Genomic DNA, 21294 nt, shown 5'->3' on the forward strand with positions numbered 1-21294 from the left:
CACATTTTTACATAATGCCATATTAGTGACTGTTGTATTCTGCTACCTTTCCTATCCCCTACTATCCCCCCTCCCCTCCCCTCCCATCTTCCCTCTCTACCTCATCTGCTGTTGTTCAATTCTCTCCCTTGTTCCCCCCCCCCCTTTCCCCTCACAACCTCTTATATGTAATTTTGTGTTACATTGAGGGTCTCCTTCTTTTTCCATACAATTTCCCGGAAAGGTAGCAGAATACAACAGTCACTAATATGGCAGTATGTAAAAATGTGAATGTGTAACCGATGTGATTCTGCAATTTGTATTTGGGGTAAAAATGGGAGTTCATAACCCACTTGAATCAAATGTATGAAAGATGATATGTCATGAGCTTTGTAATGTTTTGAACAACCAATAAAAAAAGATATATGGATTATTATAATTTAGTTGTTTACATAATGAGCACAGTTTTACACAATAGTAAATATATATGTGCATATATGTATATATATCCACATGTATATATAGTACATAATGATTGATTATCAATCCCTCATTGCTATATTTATCAGTGTTATTCTACCTCACTGTAAACTTCCTTTCCAGGTCAGGATCAGATGTCAAAACTCCTAACCCCAGTCCAGTCATTTTTTTGGTTGATGGAATTGAAAAAGCCAATACCAAGTTCACAGAAGTTTAGGAAATTCGTGTTTCTCTAGTTTAAGATTTGAAAGAGACATTTCCCCACCTGCTTCCTGCACAAAATTTGAAAAAGTCAACAAGAAGAACATTTTGTTTCTGGTGTTGGTGGTGGTAAGACTCATCCTGATTGACACAACCTGGGAATGAGGTTTCCAGGTCGGCAGCAATAAATCAGAATAAGGTAGTCTAAGTTTCTTACAGTTTCGATTACTATTAAAAACTTTTGCTTAGTTCTTTTTTTCATGCATTTATATTTATAAGTCGTTGAAATATTGTACATCCTTTATTTAATTGCCTCATTCAGCATAAGGTTGGAATTCATAAAAAAATTGTGAAATGCAAACTTTAAATAAATGAAATAAGTAAAGCTAAATGGAAAATGAAAAAAAAAAATGAAGCCCCAATTATAAACATACAAATACAAGTAACCATGAGAGGTGAGTATTGTACCTTGGAAGCACCAAAGATTATTTGCTACTAAAATTTTTTGACATAGTTTTTTTTTAAAACCTTGGTTCTATCTATAATTAGAGTTTAATTTCAAACCTCTCCTGGAAAATACCATCAAAATATAATAATTTGTGTACATTAGACATATATCCTATTTTCTACTCAGCTGTGCTAACAAGGGCAAGGATCTTGTACTTGAATTTTTTGTAATAGAAAAAGAGAGAAATATTTAATAGACTAATAAATCAAGACAAAGCTTTACCAAAAAATAGGTGTTAATTAACATTCCCCATTAAAATCCATGAAAATGATATTTCAGTAGGGTATAAACACAATAATAAAGAGATTGTTAGAATTATATTTTAAGATTTTCTGGAGGAAGTAGTGAAAGATGAAGTGGAAATTAACTCAGTAGATCAGGAAAACTGTACTGGGGATGAGCTTCTAATGTAAAAAGAAAAAAAAAATAAGTGTAACATTCTTTATGTGGTCAGACAGAATGTAATGAGGAATTTATTTGACAAAAAAGTACATAATCCCATGTGATTCACTTGACAGAACATTAGTGATAACTTAAAAGGAAAGTAATATACTGGGTGATCTTTAGGCTAAGAAATTGAAAAATGAAAATTAGTGAAGTGCCAAGTTTTTCTCAGCTCCATCATGGAAGAGCATTGATGAAAGTGAAATTCATTCAAGATATGGCCATTTTGCATTGCAGAAATAGTAATATGCTGAAAACTCTGATGGATCTGAGATTGTTTACTACTTGCAAGCTAAGTATCCCAACACAATTTCATGGGTGGGTACTGGCAAAACACATGAGACTTCTGGATCAGAGACACAGTGATAGAAATATTAGTAGCCAAAGAGCCAGCATTTTGTGCCATTCTTTTTGCAATGATTATCAGAGTGAAGAGGGCCAGATGGCATCTGTGCATGCATTGCATTGCATTACAATAGAGAAACTCTAAGCTTAGGAAATGCTAATATTGTAGGGAAGGCAATAAATACATTTGCCCTTTGCTCTAGAGGAGGAATTTATCTTCATTTTCATGGAAAGTAAGCATGCAAGCATTAATTATATGAATATTCTTGAAAAGTACGAAGTCAAAAACAATCAGTGTTTTACTTGCAAGAGGTGTAAAAAAAAAAAAGAAAAGAAAAAGAAAAAAAATATCCATGGAAAATTGTCCTCCAATAAAAATACAGTACAGAATTTCATAGACAAGGAGTCAGAAAGGGATTCAGGCTAATTAGTCTCTCTCTTTTAAAACAAATATTTCTCTTGAGAATGAAGCAGGGTCTCATAAAACTTACATTAATCCATTCCAAGGGCAGTTTCTCCATGACCCAATGATCTTACCTACCACTTAGAATTTCCATCACTCCTTGATACCACATGCAAATCGAAGCATTGTTCGAGGGTACTTCCATGTAGAAGAAGTAATTCAGAAGGATTTTTTACAAGAAGGGTCAACTACAGAAGACAGTTTTAACATTTAAAAATTCCTGCTACCCCATCCTGAAGTGCATTTTCCCTCCTTAGGTACACTGATATCAGACTTGCTCTAGAACTTTCTGGAGCAATGAGTAGAGAGCAAGAGTACTATAGGTCACATCAGCACAAAATCTTTGTGAACAGTGCATTGTCTGATACTTTTTTATTTTCTTTCTCTTCATTCATGATGAGTGGCAAGTTCTAACTAGAAGCTGCTCTATCAGATTGAGTCCAGAATAAACTCATACATGGGACAGAGCTACCTCAGAGTCACTATGAACATATAACTTTTATACAATAAATCTTTGTTGTTTCTGATCTGGTGGTGATTTCCACAGAATGATGTCACTTATTCTACACTAATTATGTAATATCATAGTAATTTTATCTTGTCTCAATTTAGCTTGTTGGAACTCTAATTTAGGAACATTCATCCCTACATGGTTTTGGATTCCAATACATATCATTTCTTCTGTCTTCTCAAAGTTTTGAGGTAAAGGTTTGCAGCTTTATTGCAAAAGGTGTCATCTTCTCCTACGGGTTGTCTGCATCTGAATGCATCAGATGGTAATAGGTCAGTTTAAATCTCCAATTTGTCTTTGTGAGTTCTAATTTGTGTTCCTGTGTTCCGGTATGTTCCTTCTCTCTCTCCATATATGTACATATATATGTGTGTGTATGTATAATATTGATGAAATATATATAGATTATATATATACATACATATATATGTGTGTCTATATATGTATGCATATATAAATAATACATACATACATATACACATATATATTATATATACATATACATATATATTATATATACATATATATACATATACATATATATACATATATATTATATATAATATATATGTGTATATGTATGTATGTATTATTTATATATATGCATACATATATATGTGTATATATATATTGATGAAACTTTACTGATAAAAAGCAATTCCCATCTGGAAAAGTCATTTTGCACTTTTTATTATCTGTCTATAACCATTTTTTCTGAAGTATGGAATATAGAAGTGAGCTTGTATAGTAAACTGTGCACCCATTTCAGAGGCCAAATAATGACAGCAGAGAATATGACCCACAGAATATTACTTTGCATGCTGCAGTACATTTACACACAGTAATGAAGGCTTTAATATCAGCAGGAGAGAGGAAAGTGACAATGAACATTAACGCTGAGCTCTTGCATCCTCTCTCAATGGAGCATGAAATAAGGCATGTCATCATGTCAGCAGGCGCTAGGAAGGGTTCGCTGAGGCTCTCATCCCTGCAGTACAGTGAGTCATTTCATAGCTAGTCAAGTCTCCAGTACTGTGGCTCTCTCACACCTCCTCATTTCTTTGCCTATTCAATCTTCTGCTTTTTGCAGATCTACTGTGATACTAAATTGCTACCTTGTCAGTAATATGTACAAGCCTTTTAAATTTCTCATATGGCAGTGAAGTTTCTTGAAAGGCTGATTATTATAGTACTGCCAAAATATCATTTCCTAAGAGGGAAAAGGCATTAAACCATAGAAAAATGTATGTTCATCAGCACTGTCCTTCTCATCAACTCATTCCACGTAAATAATGACACTGTTACCCTAATATTAATGCCAAATTCAACCTCAGGTTTATAGTAACAATCCTTTCTAAAATTTCATAAAGCATTCATTTTAAAAGTACTGCCATATATTTTGTCTGCAGTAGAATAAATATGTTACCATATCAGCTTAAACAAACTTTCTGGATCTTATATATATGTAACTCTTTTTTAAAATAGGGAACAAGTCTGAATCTGGATGGTTTCAAAACTACTTTCCAGGATTTATATTTTATGAAAATTTATTTTCTAGGCTTCATCTCAGTTCTTGCATAATGATTTATCTGCTAAAACATTTAGTGCCATGTTTAATAATAGAAAAATGTCATCATTTTATATTCATTCTGTTTTAAGATTTCACGAATGCTATATCTGACCAAATTAGAATAAATTCTAAGAAAACTTATTGCAGTAATAACGTTTTATTTAAAATAGTTAGCATAGGAACACACTGTTTAAAGTTAAAGCAATGAGGAATTTCAACTTTTTCTTTATATATTAAATTGGATACATTTTTATTTCTTTTCACATATGCTTAGAAAGCATCTCCACAAGAGAAAAATGTTGTAGACAAGCCTACAGAAACTTTCGCATATTCATTTCATAGATTTACAATGAATTTCAGTAAAATTCTAAGATGGTCGGCTATAAAGAAATTTACCTGATCTGCACTATGGTTTGCATTTATCAACAGTTTATGTTGTAGATTAAGTGTAATTCCATTATTTTAATTTTAAATCAAGAGTGCCTTGTATCCATAGATTCATCTTTATGTACAAACTTTATCCATGTAAGCAGTTAAATAAATAATACAATAAATTTTTCTAATTGTATTTCTGTACTCTTCTTATTATAATATATATATTTCATTTCTTGGGAAGCTTCAGTATTGAAATGTACTTGTTTTCTTACCTTAAGACATAAAAGTAAATATCCTAAGTGGTTCTTGCATAAAAACACAACTATATGAAAGATTTTTCTCCAAAACAAAAATCAAATACATATTACACTTGAGGAAAATAAAACACCTTCACTAAAATTAAATACCAATGACAAATTTTTAAACTTTACTAATTATAGCAGATAAGAAAGTCATGTGACTTCTTTCCTTCCTTTCAAGTAAGCAGCTGGGTTCAGGGACAAGAAAACAAATGTAAAATTTCGTTTCAAGCATGAATTCCATATAATGGATGGCAGTAGTGAAATAGACATTGATTTAGGGGATGCATTAGAGATTGTGTTTAGTATTTTAATGTTTCCCAAGTTTGTTATATCCATTTTTCTTTTACTTTTTTTGACTTCTGAAAAAGTGCATTCTTAGATATTGATTCCATATTTTCTTGCCTTTTGATCTAACCAGAAAATATCTAGAATCAGAAAACTCTCTTTTTATTGATGCTTCTTTTAAATTTTTATTTTATTTTGAGAATTCAGTGAGTACCTCAAGTAGACAAAATATACCAGACACTTAATAAACATTTCCATCTTGGCATTATATTTATAGCAACCTCAAATATCCTGCAAAGAGCTATTCACACAATCATGAATCCATGATTACTTAGTACAATACTAACTGAAGCTTGATATGTATTTTTCAAAGGAAATACAATCTTTTATGTTTCTATCCATATTTGAGTATCCAGTGCTTAAGAAACACATATTTTTAGGGAAGGACCTAAATGTTTGTGTATATTCTTGATCATTCAGTATTTTACCCTGGCAGTTGGTTGAATTTCAAAATATGCTAGATTTATATTAAGTTGATGTTTGTGAATTAAATCGACATATTCCTGTTCATGTTGTTATTATTTAGAATTTGTCAAAATCTTTAATTGGTACTTAAAAATTACATTAAAAATTTTCTTAAAAAAGAACTAAAAACTCTTCATCTCAAGGTATCCAAATTCCATTTATTAAGCTTAATAGATTTTTTTTTACCATTACACATTATAATTGAATATCCAATATGAAATTTCTATCCAGACTGAAGATACACAGTATTGGTATGATAAGGAACAGATGCTGTCTCAATAGCAGGTCCTGAATAAGAAAAATTAGCTGAGCTGCTGCAGTTTTTGTTTTTCAATCAGCACATATTCACTTCACAGGTAGCAGTCACAGTGGTCTTATTTCAGGTAGTCCTTATGTCCTTTCTGCTTTCTACAGAGAAACATGTTGACCAGAAACCAACACACTTATAGGCATTTGACCTTTAAAGGAGAATGTGTCTGTGTAATCAGCAGAAAGTCATGTGACTTCTTTCCTTCCTTTCAAGTAAGCAGCTGGGTTCAGGGAAATGTGTATTTATATGTCAGATAGCATTTAGGAACCAGTTTGGACTTCTGAAAGAAATCATTGTATTTTGATAAGTTAAAGGATTATGGACAACTAAGTAAAACATAGCATAAGTTAGTTCTTTATCTTTTTTAAGAAAAATGTTTGAAGAGTTGAGTTAGCTGTAGAATTGTACTATAAACTTTTCCTCTCATTATCAACAAAGGGATAGGAAGTGATGATTGAAATACTAAAATTAGGAAAACGTGATTAACAGATTTCCTTCAAATATATAAAACCTCAGTGAATAAAGTTTGGTCTATGTTGCCACTTTTTTAATTTCTCAAAAATGATAAAATATTAATAAAAGATATAAATATTTTTTAAATTCTAAATTTTTAATAGATTTTATGATAATTTATTCAGCTGAAAAATTGTTCACTTTTAATGAAAGTTAACTATTACTGAATAAGACATGAAATGTGCTTCTATTAAATAAATATCAATGTCTTTTAGTACAGTGCAATAAGGAGAACATAATTGAGGCTTGTTACTCTTAAGTATATAAGAGCATTATGCTTAGAATTATCAATGACTGCATGGCTGAAAAAGTGAGTAACGGAAGTCAAAAGCTACACAATACCTGTGTGTGTGTGTTTGTGTGTGCAGAAATAAAACTATTGTGAATAACCAAATTTAATTACTAAAATTTCCAAATATTCTTATACAGAAAATTGGGGCACAATGTTATCAAATAAGAAATACTTTCTATTATAGAATTATGAGTTAATTGACAGTTCTCAATCTTCTAACATAATGAAGACATGTATTTTTATTACTTTTAAAGATTCAATAGAAGTTTTGAAAACTATATATTTTTTTAAAGCTGAGAATACCCACTTTGCAGGGCTAGTCTCCATGATTATTAGAAGTAGTTCCTTATATAAACTCATATTAAATTTCTGAATTGTTTCTGAATAATATCCTAAAATATTTAAATGTGATTTTCCCATATCAGAACCCAAAACTGTTTCCTTCTTTCTAATAGATGAATAATATGTTAAATAATTATTATAAATCTGTCCTTCACTTGTAGTAAATGTGCAGAAATTTCTGCCCTGTTTTGTTTTAATGCTTATTATTAAATCTGAACACCAGTAATTTCATTGAAACTAATAGTTCTAATTATTTTGGTAAATCCAATAATTTTTTGTTATCAATTCCTTTATAATGGAAAGAAAAATTTTCATTACCATGTGGCACCATTTATCTTTCTCTTACTTTATATCCTCTTATTCACTGAACACTGACTAGCAAATGTATGGGATTAAGAAAAGCAAGAATAACCCATAGTACCACAAGCTATTTATTTTTTAAGATAACATTTTTTTCTCAAAATAAGCTTAGGATGTCATTCCTTTTTCCTTATGGCCATTCATGCCGACCTAATCCCCTCCTGCCATGTTTTCCATTTTGCTATGAGTGTGTTAAATGTTCACTCTACTGAAAATAATGTGGGGGACATTTGCTCCCACTTTCACCTGCCACATTCAAAAGATGATGTACACCTGTGTATTTTTACTCAAAAATAGTTTGTGTTTTCCCTCATGCCACTGAACTACCCAACACGTAATCTTGTTTAAATATAATTATAATTGATTTTCCTTTTTTTCCAAATTATTTTCTATATTTACATTGATTTCAGAATAACCTTGGCATTTCCAGATTATGAAATACCATTGTTTTACCTGTCATCTTTGTCTTAAGTAAAAAAATCACAACTTCTTTAATTGTAGAAACTTGGAAATCATATCTTGAAGCTACAACTAAAATAATCTAATAGAAGTTATTGTTACTTTGATTTTACTATAACATTGTTTTTTAAACTAATACTAAATATTTAGTTATCACTTCCTGTGTTTTGGGCATGGTTTGTCTCCCAAGGTTGATATGTTGGATGTTTTGTCCCCACTGGGGATGTAGGAGCTGATGGAACCTTTAGGAGTTGGGGCCTAGTTGGAGGTCTTCTGGTCATTGGGGGTGCTGTCCTTGAAAGAGAATAAGGATCTCCTGGTGTGAGTTCTATGAGAACAAATTGATACAAAATTTTGAGCCTAACTCCCAGATCTCTTTATGGATTCTTTGTTTTCAATGTGATATCTTCCTCACACCTTTGCCCCTGCCTTCTACAATGGAACCTTCATCAGAAATGTTATCATATTTGGGGGGCTTTCAGCCTCTAAAAAGGTGAGCTAAATAAACCTCTTTTCTTTATAGTTAACATATTTCAGGTATTTTGTTATAGTAGTGAAAAATAGACTAATATACCATCTCACTGGAAGCCAATTTTATCTCTGTCCTTATCTACTCTAAAGGTATCAGTTATCCTTTGCATTCTTTCTTCCCAAAGAGCTAGAGTTACATTTCACTGAATATGACTTTGATCAAGATATATTTTTATTACTATATTTTGATACATTTCTATTGATATTTTTAAATATTTTCAAATCACTAAGTGGTCCACCATATCCTGAATAACGAATAGAGGAGAATGATAGTATTTGATCCTCTATTCTTAGATTTTACTAGGATTTTTCTTTAACTCCAAAATTCTTCTTAGTCCCTTTTAACTTCTGGACTTTTCATTTAATATTTTTTCCCCGTGTTTCTCTGAAAACTTAATTTTGTTTGAACACAGACAACTTTACCTCCTCAAATTTTGTGTTTCTTAAGGAAAATCTCCTTTGATCCTCAAATATTGAGTGTATAAGAACATCAATATTTTTCTTTTTTTTAAGAGAGAGAGAGAGAGAGAGAGAGAGAGAATTTTTTAATATTTATTTTTCAGTTTTTGGTAGACACAGCATCTTTATTTTATGTGGTGCTGAGGATCAAATCCAGCGCCCTGCGCATGCCAGGTGAGCAAGTTACTGCTTGAGCCACATCCCCAGCCCATCAATATTTCTTTACAATCATTTCAGTTCACTTCCATTTGAAGCACATGGTGAGATATCAATAGCTGTCTCTTTTTTGAGTACAGACCTAATCATGAGTCTTATTGAGATTTCAGATTTCTGTTTCTTACCTGTAATTACAATTCAATTTTATTCAGTTTGATAAGCAAAGATAATTAATCACTGTTAGATGTACCTTAAGATATAAGTGGGCTTTGGCACAACCATTTTACTGTTTGAGTATCTGCCTACTAGCTGCCATTATAGAATGATAAATGTCCTAATATTATCATGTCCAGTTTGGGTAGATTCTAGTAATCTACATGGCAGACCAAGCATGAGAGGAAAGAAAATTGTACAGACTGATCTTGAGATTTGAATAACTTTATTAATGAATTAAATTGAACACCATATAGATTTGAGCCTCCTAAACTAGTAGCCTCTCTACAAATACCCACTCAAAAACACAAACATTTTTGAATCTTATATTTGAAGTATTGGTTAGCATTAGAAAGTTAATGATTATCAGTCAAAATAAATTAACTTGTAAAAGTATCTGAGGAAAAAAAGTTAATGAAGACAGTAAGAAAAAAGAAATCACCTATGTTTACTGAGATTACAAATTATTTCCTTTAGAAGAGGACAAAACTAAAATATCTGGCCTATAATCTATATCTTTCCTAACTACTGGGATTTATGATCACTTTAAAGAGAACAAGAAGGTAAGCAATTCAATCTAATTTTGAATGCATGGTGGTAATTGGACTTCTCAATGTATGGTGGTAATTGGACTTCTTAGTAGCGACACTAATGATATTTATTGGAGAAGAATATATACACACACATACACACACATACATATATATTATATTTGATAGTGCAAGCATTCCTTGGTGACTTTTTTAAAAATATGGATTATTTCTTTTCTTTTATCTGTTCTCTGCTTATCTACTTCTTCTAGCTGACTTTAGATTTTATATATATATATATATATATATATATATATATACACACACACACACATACATACATACATACATACATACATACATACATATAGATATTTGGAAGATGTCCCACATTTTGAAATGAAAACTAACTTTTAAATATATATGTTATTCAGCGATGGATGCCAAAAGAAAAAAGACCTAGTAATATGACTTGTTCTTATGTTGCCTATACCTTTAGAAATTTTGCATTCTTAAAATTATTAGTGAAGTTCACATTAGGCAAACTCCCTGATCTGTATGAATTAGATTTAATGATCTTATTTGTTTAAATGGCTGAGCTCTTTTAAAAAATAAAGTGCTATGAAATAAGAAATTATTTTTATGGGAATATAAAACATACCATAATAGCTTAAAATAATAGAAAATTTGAAGGATAAATGTAATAAAATCTGTAAGAAAATAGAAAAATAATTCAGAATTATGAACACAAGAGAAAAATTAAGATGGGAACATCAACTTAGGAAGTTTAAAGTCAGCTAGGAGAACTTTAAAGTCAGAGACAACAGATAAAAGAAATGATCCATTTTTAAAAACAAATTCGATAAGAGATTGCATGCATTATCAAATTAACAAGAACTCTAATTTATTTATTTTACTATTCGCATAAGAAGTGGGGGAAAATCAACATATTGCCTTGGTTTGTCAAAGTTCCTGATCACGCACAAGATAAAAGTTTATTACCCAAAAGCATCAAAACTGACCCCAACACATTTCTCCAGACACATAAAGGGGAAAGGTTAGAGAAATTTTCCAAAATTCTCTAACATAAAGTATGATGGATTTTTTAAAATTTTGATTAGGTGAACATTAGTATATAACATTCATAGTGTCAAATATTAATTAGAATGACTTGAAATTAAAGTCAGATGACTATCAAAATGTTAAAATCATATGGCCTCCCACTGTTATCTTATAATGCTGGCATAAATGTTTTTTTTCCACTCTTCTTAATTTTTTTTTAAATTTGTTCTAATTTGTTATATACGTCAGTAGAATGCATTTTGACACATTGTACACAAATGAAGCACAACTTCTCACTCCTCCGACTGTACATAGTGCAGAGTCACATTGGCTGCATAAATTTTTGACCCCCAAATTTAAATCACTTCCACATGTTAAGATCAATATTTATTGTGAAAAATAAAATAGAGAATCATGATGACATTGACAAATTTCTAGAGACATATGTCCTACCCAAATTGAAACAGAAAGACATAGAAAATTAAACCAATTTCTTTCAAACAATGAAATTGAAGACTCCATCAAAAGCCTACCAAGAAAAAAAAGTCAAGGAAGAGATGGATTCTCACAAGTTCTACAGATCATCTTCAGAGAAGAACTTACACTAATACTCTTCAAATTATTCCATGAAATAAAAAAGAAGGAAAATTTCCAAAATCATTCTATGAAGGTAATATCACTCTGATATCAAAACCAGATTAAGACACATCAAGGAAAAAAAGCTTCAGTTTAATATCCCTCATAAAAGTTGATGCAAAAATTCTTAATAAAATCCTGGCAAATTGGACACAAAAATATATTTTAAAAATAGTGCACCATGATCAAGTTGGGTTCATTCCAGGGATGCAAGTTTGGTTCAACCTACAGAAATCAATAATAGTAATTCATCACTAGACTTAAAGAAAAGAACCACATGATTATCTCAACAGATGCAGAAAAAGCATTTGACACAATTTAGCATACATTTATGTTCAAAACACTAGATAAACTAGGTATTGTGGGAACATACCTCAACTTGTAAAAGCTATCTGTGTTAAACCGAAGGCCAACATCATTGTAAATTGAGAAAAATTGAAAATATTCCCTGTAAAAACTGGAACAAGACAGGGATACCTTCTTTAACTACTCCTATTCAACATAGTCCTTGAAACCCTAGCCAGAGCAATTTGACTAAAGAAAGAAATTAAATGGATATGAATAGGAAAAGAGGAGCTAAAACTATCCCTATTTGCTGTAGACATGAGTCTATATTTAGAAGACCCCAGAAATTCCACCAAAAAGCTTCTTAAACTCATAATTCAACTCAGCAAAGTAGCAGAATATAAAATTAACAATCAATTGCATTTCTATATACTGATGACAAAGAAGCTGAAAGAGAAATCAGGAAAACTATCCCACTCACAATTGCCTCAAACAAAACAAAACAAAAACAAAAACAAACAAACAAACCTTGGGAATCAATCTAACAAAAGAGGTGAGAGACGTCTACAATGAAAACTACAGAACAGTAAAGAAGAAATTGAAGAAGACCTTAGAAAATGGAAAGACCTCCCATGTTCTTGGATAAGCAGAATTAGTATTGTCAAAATGCCCATACTACCCAAAGTGCTGTACAGATTTAATGCAATTCCTATTAAAATTCCAATTATGTTATTCATAGAAATAGAAAAAGCAGTCATGAAAATCATTTGGAGAAACAAGAGACCCAAAATAGCTAAAGCCATCCTTTGTGAGTAAAGTAATGCAAGAGGCATCACAATACCAGTTCTTAAATTTTCCTACAGTGGTATAGTAACAGAAATGGCATGGTATTGGCACAAAATAGCATTGAAGACCAATGAAACAGAAAAAAAGACAGAGAAATACCCACATAAATACAGTTATCTCCTAGTAGACAAAGGTGCCACAAACATACTTTGGAGAAAAAAAAATAGCCTCTTGAGTGTTGCTGGGAAAACGGGAAATATATATGTATATTGAAATTGAAATTGAACCCCTATACCTCACCCTGCACAAAACTAGCCTCAAATTGGATCAAGAACCTTGTCACTAGACCAGATAATCTGTGCCTACAAGAAAAAGTAGGCTCAGCTGTCCATCATGTTTACTCAAGAATGGACTTTCTCAACAAAATTCCTCCAACACAAGAAAGAAAATCAAGAAAAAATAAATGGGATGACATCAAACTAAAACGCTTCTTCACAGAAATGTAAAAACTTGAGAACATAAATGAACAGAGAACCTCAGAATGGGAAAAAATATCTTTATCATGGGAAAAAATGGACAGAGCATTAATCTCCAAGTCATACAAGGGACTCAAAAAACTTAACACCAAAGAAAACAAATAACCCAGTTAATATATGGGCAAAGGAACTGAACAAGCAATTCACAGAAGAATAAATACAAATGGTCATAAAATAGATGAAAAAAATGTTTAAATTCTCTAAAAATTAGAGAAATGCAAATTAAAGCTCTACCAAGATTCCATCTCCCTCCAATCAATGACAATTATCAAGAATACATGTTACAATAAAAGTTTTTGAGGATGTGGGGAAAAGGTTCACTCATACATTGCTGGTGAGAAATCAAATTGGTGCAATCACTCTGGAGAGCACTATTGAAGAATCCTTAGACAATTTCAAATGGAACCACAATTTGACCCAGCTAGCCCACTCCAAACGACTTAAAATCAATATACTACATAGAAGCAGCCACATCAATGTTTATAGCAGTTCAATTCACAATAGCCACTCTATGGAACCAACCTAGGTGCTCTTCAGCAGATGAATAGATAAAAAGTGTGGCATACATACACAATGGAATGGTACTCATCCATAAAGAAGAATGAAATTATGGAAACTGCTGGTAAATAGATGGAACTGGAGAATATCATATTAAGTGACATAAACCAGTCCCCCAAAAAACAAAGCCAAATGTTCTCTCTGATAGGTGGATACTAACTCATATCAAGGGAGGGTAGGTGGGGAAATATAGAATTCCATTGGATTAGACAAAAGGGAGTGAAGGGAAAGGAAGGTGGATGGGAATAGGAAAGAGAGTAGAATAAATCAGACACATTTTTCACACTGCTCATATCCGAATACATGACTAGTGTAACTCCACATCATGTTTAGCCACAGAATCAGATCAAAATTGTAAAGGGGTTGTACTCTATGTATGTATAATATGTTAAAAATCAGCCTACTGTCATAAAAAAAACAAATGAAATTATATATATATAATATAATATAAATTGATATATATATATCAATGCATCCAAATCATTTTTATTTCAGCTTTACAATGGTAAAAGGGTGAGCAAGGTAAATTTTTGGCTAAAACTGGTGTGGTGCTCAGCTCTCCAAAGTTACTTAGTTCAGAGGGCAAAAGAGAAGAACCCTAAACATATCCAAGACAGCAATGGAAAGTAAAAAAGAATGAAGTTTAAAAACTTATATCTTCAGTTCTGCCTATGCAGACACCATTTGGAAATCTAAGCTATCATGCAGTTTTCTTGGGTTGCCTATTTAGTTTTGTTTTTAAGATTGGTAGTTACTGGTGGGCATGGCAGTTTGCGGTAGGTATTCTTGCCTAGCTGAGTTCTGAAGAAGACAATCAAATGTACAGTTTGTCCTGGGATAATATTTGTAATGATATGGGCATGCTTAAAGGTGTCTTGGGAAATGTCCAGAGTTCTTTTTGCAACTATATTACCACAAAGAGAAGCAACCATTTAACAATTTCCGGATTTTTTTTTTTTTTTTGGCTTTTTGTACTTCACTTTGTCCACAAAGTAGAAAATTGGTTCATGGCTAACTCTGCACCTGTACATCATGACTTTCTGCTAGAATGGAAAAAAAATCAACCTCCTGCTAGATTAGGAAGAATCTTATTGAAATTTGTTAAAATGAAAAAAAAAATAATATAAATGCCAAATAATTTGCCTTTACAATTTGAAGCATTAGAACCTCCGTATTTTCCTGTATTCCCTTTCTCTTGCCCAAAGTCATGATTGCCTTCATATTATTTTGGGTCTAAAAAAGAATTCTAGTATCTATGCAAATCTGAGCTAATATATAGAATAATATTTTCCTATAAGAATCACCCAAATCAGAGATCTGCAGAATGAATCAGTTTCACTAAAAATTTCAAAGAAACAATCAAGAGGCTAAAAGAAAGCAAAGGCTGAACATTGAAAGCAACTGTGTCCCTTCCATGTTGGATATATTTTTCTGGTGTAGAATAAATAAGATCTGTAATGATATCCTCAGAGTTCTTTATGTAGCTGGGAAATTTTAAATTATAAAATCTCCTTCTATAATCCCAGAGACTTGTTTAGCTTATGAGACATTTTCCATGGGCTGCAGCTCACAAATTCTGTGTTCTTAACTTGGATCATGCTGATAAAGCCTTTGTAGAGATACATTTTCTTGTGAAGTGATGCTGTGCTCCCATAATAAACATAGGATTTTCTCTATCAGTATGGTGAAAATTACCAGATATAAACTAAATATAAATAAAAGAAGATTACCAGTGATATCTCTAAAGAAACATGTATTAACTGGCTTTTTAGTCTGGGAACAACACCCCTACCACACACACAAACACACACACACACATATACCCATACATATGTATACATACACATATATACACAACTTGTATTTTAATTAAGACCATATGCTTATTAAAATTAAATATAATTTAGAAATTTTAACTCCAAATTTGAAATATCTTAAATTTTATTCTATTAAGCTTTATGCTATTACAGATAAATCTATGCTGAACACCAAGTAGTCACCTGTTTGCTTCTCAGATCATTGTCTCTACCCTGCTTGCTTATTCTCTATTACATAAGGAAAAAAGGAATAATAAATCCTGTTAGGAAGCAATGATTTTCCTAATCTTTGTCATGACTGTAGATTCAGATACTCTATTGAAATCATAATGAACAACTGATAAAATGATTATGGCAATGAGAAAGGCTTTGGTCTCTTCTAATAGAATTCATTTCATGTCTCTTGGAAAATTTGTCTGAATATGTTTAAGCACTTGCATATTTTTTCTCATTGTGGGGTTACTTGACAAAGTGGTTTTAAAAATCATTTGATTTTTTTTCCTCAGAATTTTCTTATTATTTATTAGTAAGAGTACCATCTTTGGGCCTCAGGACAGATAATAAAACAAATCAGTGATTTTTAAAAACTATCTATATAATTGTTCTTATAATCCTCACAGTATAAGAACAATGTTCAAAGGAATTTAAAGCAGATGCAGCACATTACAACAAGTGGTAAAATTGACCTCGATCTTGATTTTTCACCTTAATGACTACACTAAAATAAAACAAGTAAAAACACAGAGTGTTATAAATAAGTTTATATATAATATAACGTGTGTCTATATGTCTATATATGAAAATATATACATATACGAAGAAATTCAGGAAATTACTTGCTTCTGCCTCATTACCTTAGACAATACGAATCTGCAAGAAGTGAAAAAAATAATGTAACCACTAATTATCCTTTAATTTTTTTCTTTATCATTTACAAGTGAAGGTAACTGTCTCTGATAACTCCTATGAAATTTTAATTATTCCCAAGTCTAACCTTATATCTGTACTTTGGTAAGCAACATCTGTTATGTAAATCCTAACATTACACTGGCATATCAGTTCAGAGGCATTTTTAAACCTCTTGCTATTATACTGTGCTAAGGTCCAGGAACAGATTCCCCTGGGGTAGCAAAATCCCTCACCAGCAAAAATTAGGGAAATAAAATACATCTTTTGGATCATCCATAACACTTAACATCTTATCTACAAAACATGGAACACAGAGCACTTTTATATAATACTACAAATTAAGAATTCTCAAAGATTGTCAACTTGTTTACATAATGACCTCTTTCATCTGAGTTTGTGCTCTACACAAGGAGGCCCTGAATAGAAATTATTTGTTTCACAGGTAATCATTGGAAACATTAGGTAGCTAGAAAGGGTCAATCAAAAAAGGGAAGAAAAAGATAACAACATCAACAAAAAAGACTTATTTTCAAGCAAGTTACTTCTGTGGACAACTGGAGTGTAATCCCACAGCGGAAACCTGGGAGATACAGTAGAACATAGGAGACAGAGTATTCTGACTTGAGGAACAAGTAAGTGTGATATTTATTTACCAGTTGCCATTGGTCTTGAGGACTGGCTGTTGGCAGGTGGGATTAATTGCCCAACATTGTCAGGCTGCACTAAACACAGCAGATGATCTCTAGTTGCTAGATGAATACCTCAAGCAAATAGTTGTAATGCATGGCAAATAGCACCTTGTATATAGCACCTCTTCTTCAGAATCCAGGATTTAATCTATGTAGAAGGGTCTTATGTAGGATTTATGATATTGAATGCTGTTTATTTTCCTTGGACCTATCTAGCACGTGAGGACAGGGAACATATTTCCAATTGAGTAAAAAGTCTACATTACTGCTTTCCCCACCCACCCCTTACTGCAGGCCCAAAGCTTTCTGTGTATGAGACACCCTGGGAGATGACCAAGTTGATTTGTTGATAAAAATTTTAATACCCTTGCTGATGTTTAACTATATTACAGTGTTTCAGTTTATATCATTATATTTCCAATTTCCTAAATCTATTTTGTGTGATATAAAAACTCCCTCAGTGGCCTTACCAAAGAGGAATTGCCAAAACTGTAATCTTCCCTAATTTCCAAATATAATGCTAGTCCACTTTTTGTCCAAGAATGGATTTTTTCCAAAATAAATATTGCTGTAAACATCCAGATCTAGCTTTAGCAGTACTGCGAACAGTCCACTATTGTGGAGGAATTTATAAGTGAATTTTTAGGGCACTACTTCACCATCAACATAAAGCATATTATGTCTTAGTTTTTAATTAGTATAATTTTTAATTAGTGCATATAGTTACACATATTATTGGGGTGAATCTTGACATAATTATACAAGCACAGAATACAATTTTCTCCAATTTGGTCCCTAGTACTTCCCCTTTACCTCCTCTTATCCCTTTCCCTGCTCCATTTCCTCTACTCCACTGGTCTACTTTCTGTTCATGGATTTTTAATATACATAAAGGTGAAATTCACTATGGTATATTCATGTAGAATAATTTGGTCAATTTCTTTCCACCATTCCTTTTTTTCTCATACCTCTTCCTTCTTCCCTCCTCCTTTTCCTCTGCTCCAGCGATTTCTCCTCTATTTTCATAGGTTATCCCCCTTTTCCCCTTATCTTCTTCATAGGAGAGAAAACATTTGACCTTTGACTTTCTGAGTGAATAAAAAAGTGTGGTATATAAGGCTTATTTTTGTGATACTCTGTAGATATTTGAACATCATTTGATATGCTTGGCTTTCGTATATAACAATTTATTTATTTATTTATTTATTTATTTATTTATTTATTTATTATTGGGGATTGAACACAGGTGCTCTTGGCCACTGAGCCACATCCCAGCCCTGTTTTGCATTTTATTTAGAGACAGGATCTCAGTGAGTTGCTGAGATCCTTGCTTTTTGCTGGGGCTGGCTTCGAACTGACGATCCTCCTGCCTCTGCCTCCTGGGCTGTTGGGATTACAGGCATGTGCCACTATGCCTGGCTATATTTACCTTTCTATAAAGTGTCTAAGTTTTTTATTCACATTTTAAATTGGGCTGCTTATCACTTTTATTATTAATAGTCAATACTCCCTCCATATAAACTTACCCAGTGTGTTGAAAAAGACTTTTATTCTCTAGATTATTTTTATTCATTTAAAATATGCCATTTCATAAGTGCTTATTTCTTTATTTTAATATACTACAGTTAATTTTATCATTTGTTCTTTAGTTTGTACATCTGTATCCTATTTAATAAATAGACCTGACCAATGGTTTAAAGTTATCATCCTACAAGACTGTCTAGAAGTCGCACTGTTTTATGTTCACATTGGACCTATTGTTTGTTTGCAATGGACCTTGTGTTTGGCATAAGGTAACAAGGGGTCTCTAGGGCTGGATTCTCTCCAAACCTGCTGTACCACTGTCACCTTCATCTTTTCTTGAAGGTTTGTATCTATTTTTTTCATTAATTACAAGTTTTCTTTTTTCTTGGTTTAAACCCTAGTATACATCAGGATTGGCTCTCTCTTATATCTCAAGCATCATCACAAGAAATAATTCATGGGAAGTAAATTAATTGAACTAATGATGGGTAAAATATTTGGATTTTAAAAGCTTGATATTTATTCTATTCCATGTTCAAAAAGGTTCATATTAATATAGATGTTATTTTTATCCTCTATGATATTATATAGATACTGGAAACTCCACTGTGAATTTTGTTCCTGTTTTAGTGATATATTTTCCCATTCTGGAACTATATATAATAAATGTTTATACTCTGAAATTTCATAATTATGGATCTTATTTTTTAATTCTCTAGGAAACTTTTAAAATTAGGTCTAATATTTTTTCTTATTTTAAATTATTTGTTTTATGATTTTAATTTTTTTTATTTATTTTAATTAGTTATACATGACAGTAGAATGTATTTATGCACTTTGATATATCATACATAGATGGGATATAATTTCTCATTTTTCTGAATGTACATGTTATGGAATCACATTGGTCCTATAGTCACATATACACATAAAATAATAATGTCTGTTTCATTTTACTATCCTTCCTGTTCCCATATTTTCTCTCCTCCCTTCCCTTCACTTCCTCTACCTAATCTAACTAATTATATTCTTCTAAAGTGCCCCATACCCCTTATTGTGAATTAACATCTGCATATTAGAGAAAATATTTGGCCTTTGGATTTTTGGGAATTCGCTTATTTTACTTAGCATGATAATTTCATTTTTCTGTAAAGCCGAGTAATATTCTATTGGATATACATACCACATTTTCTTTACCCATTCATCTATTGAAGGACACCTAGGTTGGTCCCACAATTTAGCTATTGTGAATTGAGCTGCTATGAATATTGATGTGGCTGCATTACTGTAATATGCTGATTTTAAGTCCTTTGGGTATAAACCAAGGAGTGTGATAACTGGTCAAATGGTGGTTCTATTCCAAGACTTCTGCGGAATCTCCATACTGCTTTCCATAGTGGTTGTACCAATTTGCAGTCCCACCAGCAATGTATGAGGGTACCTATTTCCCCACACCCTTGTCAACATTTATTGTTGCCTGTATTCTTGATGATTGCCATTCGGACTGGAATGAGATGAAATTTTAGTGCAGTTTTGGTTTTCATTTCTCTTATTGCCAGAGATGTTGAACACTTTCTTAAATATTTGTTGATCAGTTGTATTTCTTCTTCTGTGAAGTGTGTGTTCAGTTACTTAAGCCTACTTATTGATTGGGTTGGTATTTTTTTGTGTTATTTTTTTGAATTCTTTATATACCTTAGAGATTATTGCTATATTGGAGGTGCTCAACTAACACTATTTGCTGATGACATGATTCTATATCTAGAAGATCCAAAAAGTTCCACCAGAAAACTTCTAAAACTAATAAATAAATTAAGCAAATATCAGGATATAAAATCAACACCCATAAGTCAAATACATTCTTATATATCAGCAATGAAAACACTGAAAGAAAATTTAGGAAAGCTATCCCATTCACAATAGCCTCAAATAAAATAAAATAAAATACCTAGGAATCTAACAAAAGAGGTGAAAGACATCTTCCTTCTTTAGTGTTCTGAAAACTACAGAAAACTAAAGAAGGAAATTAAAGAAAACCTCAGAAGATGGAAATATCTCCCATCCTCCTGGATACGCAGAATTAATATTGTCAAAATGGCCATACTACCAAAAGCATTATACATATTTAATGCAATTCCTATTAAAATTCCAGTGACATTCTTCATAGAAATAGAAAAAGTAATCATGAAATTTATTTGGAAAAATAAAAATAAGGTCATTAGCCAAAGCAATCCTTAGCAAGAAAAGTGAAACAGGAGGCATCAAATACCAGCCCTTAAACTATACTCCAGAGTTATTGTAACAAAACCAGCATAGTATTGGCACCAAATAGACTTGTA

The sequence above is a fragment of the Marmota marmota genome, unplaced genomic scaffold (assembly GCF_001458135.2).
Source record: "Marmota marmota marmota unplaced genomic scaffold, marMar, whole genome shotgun sequence".
NCBI lineage: Eukaryota > Metazoa > Chordata > Mammalia > Rodentia > Sciuridae > Marmota > Marmota marmota.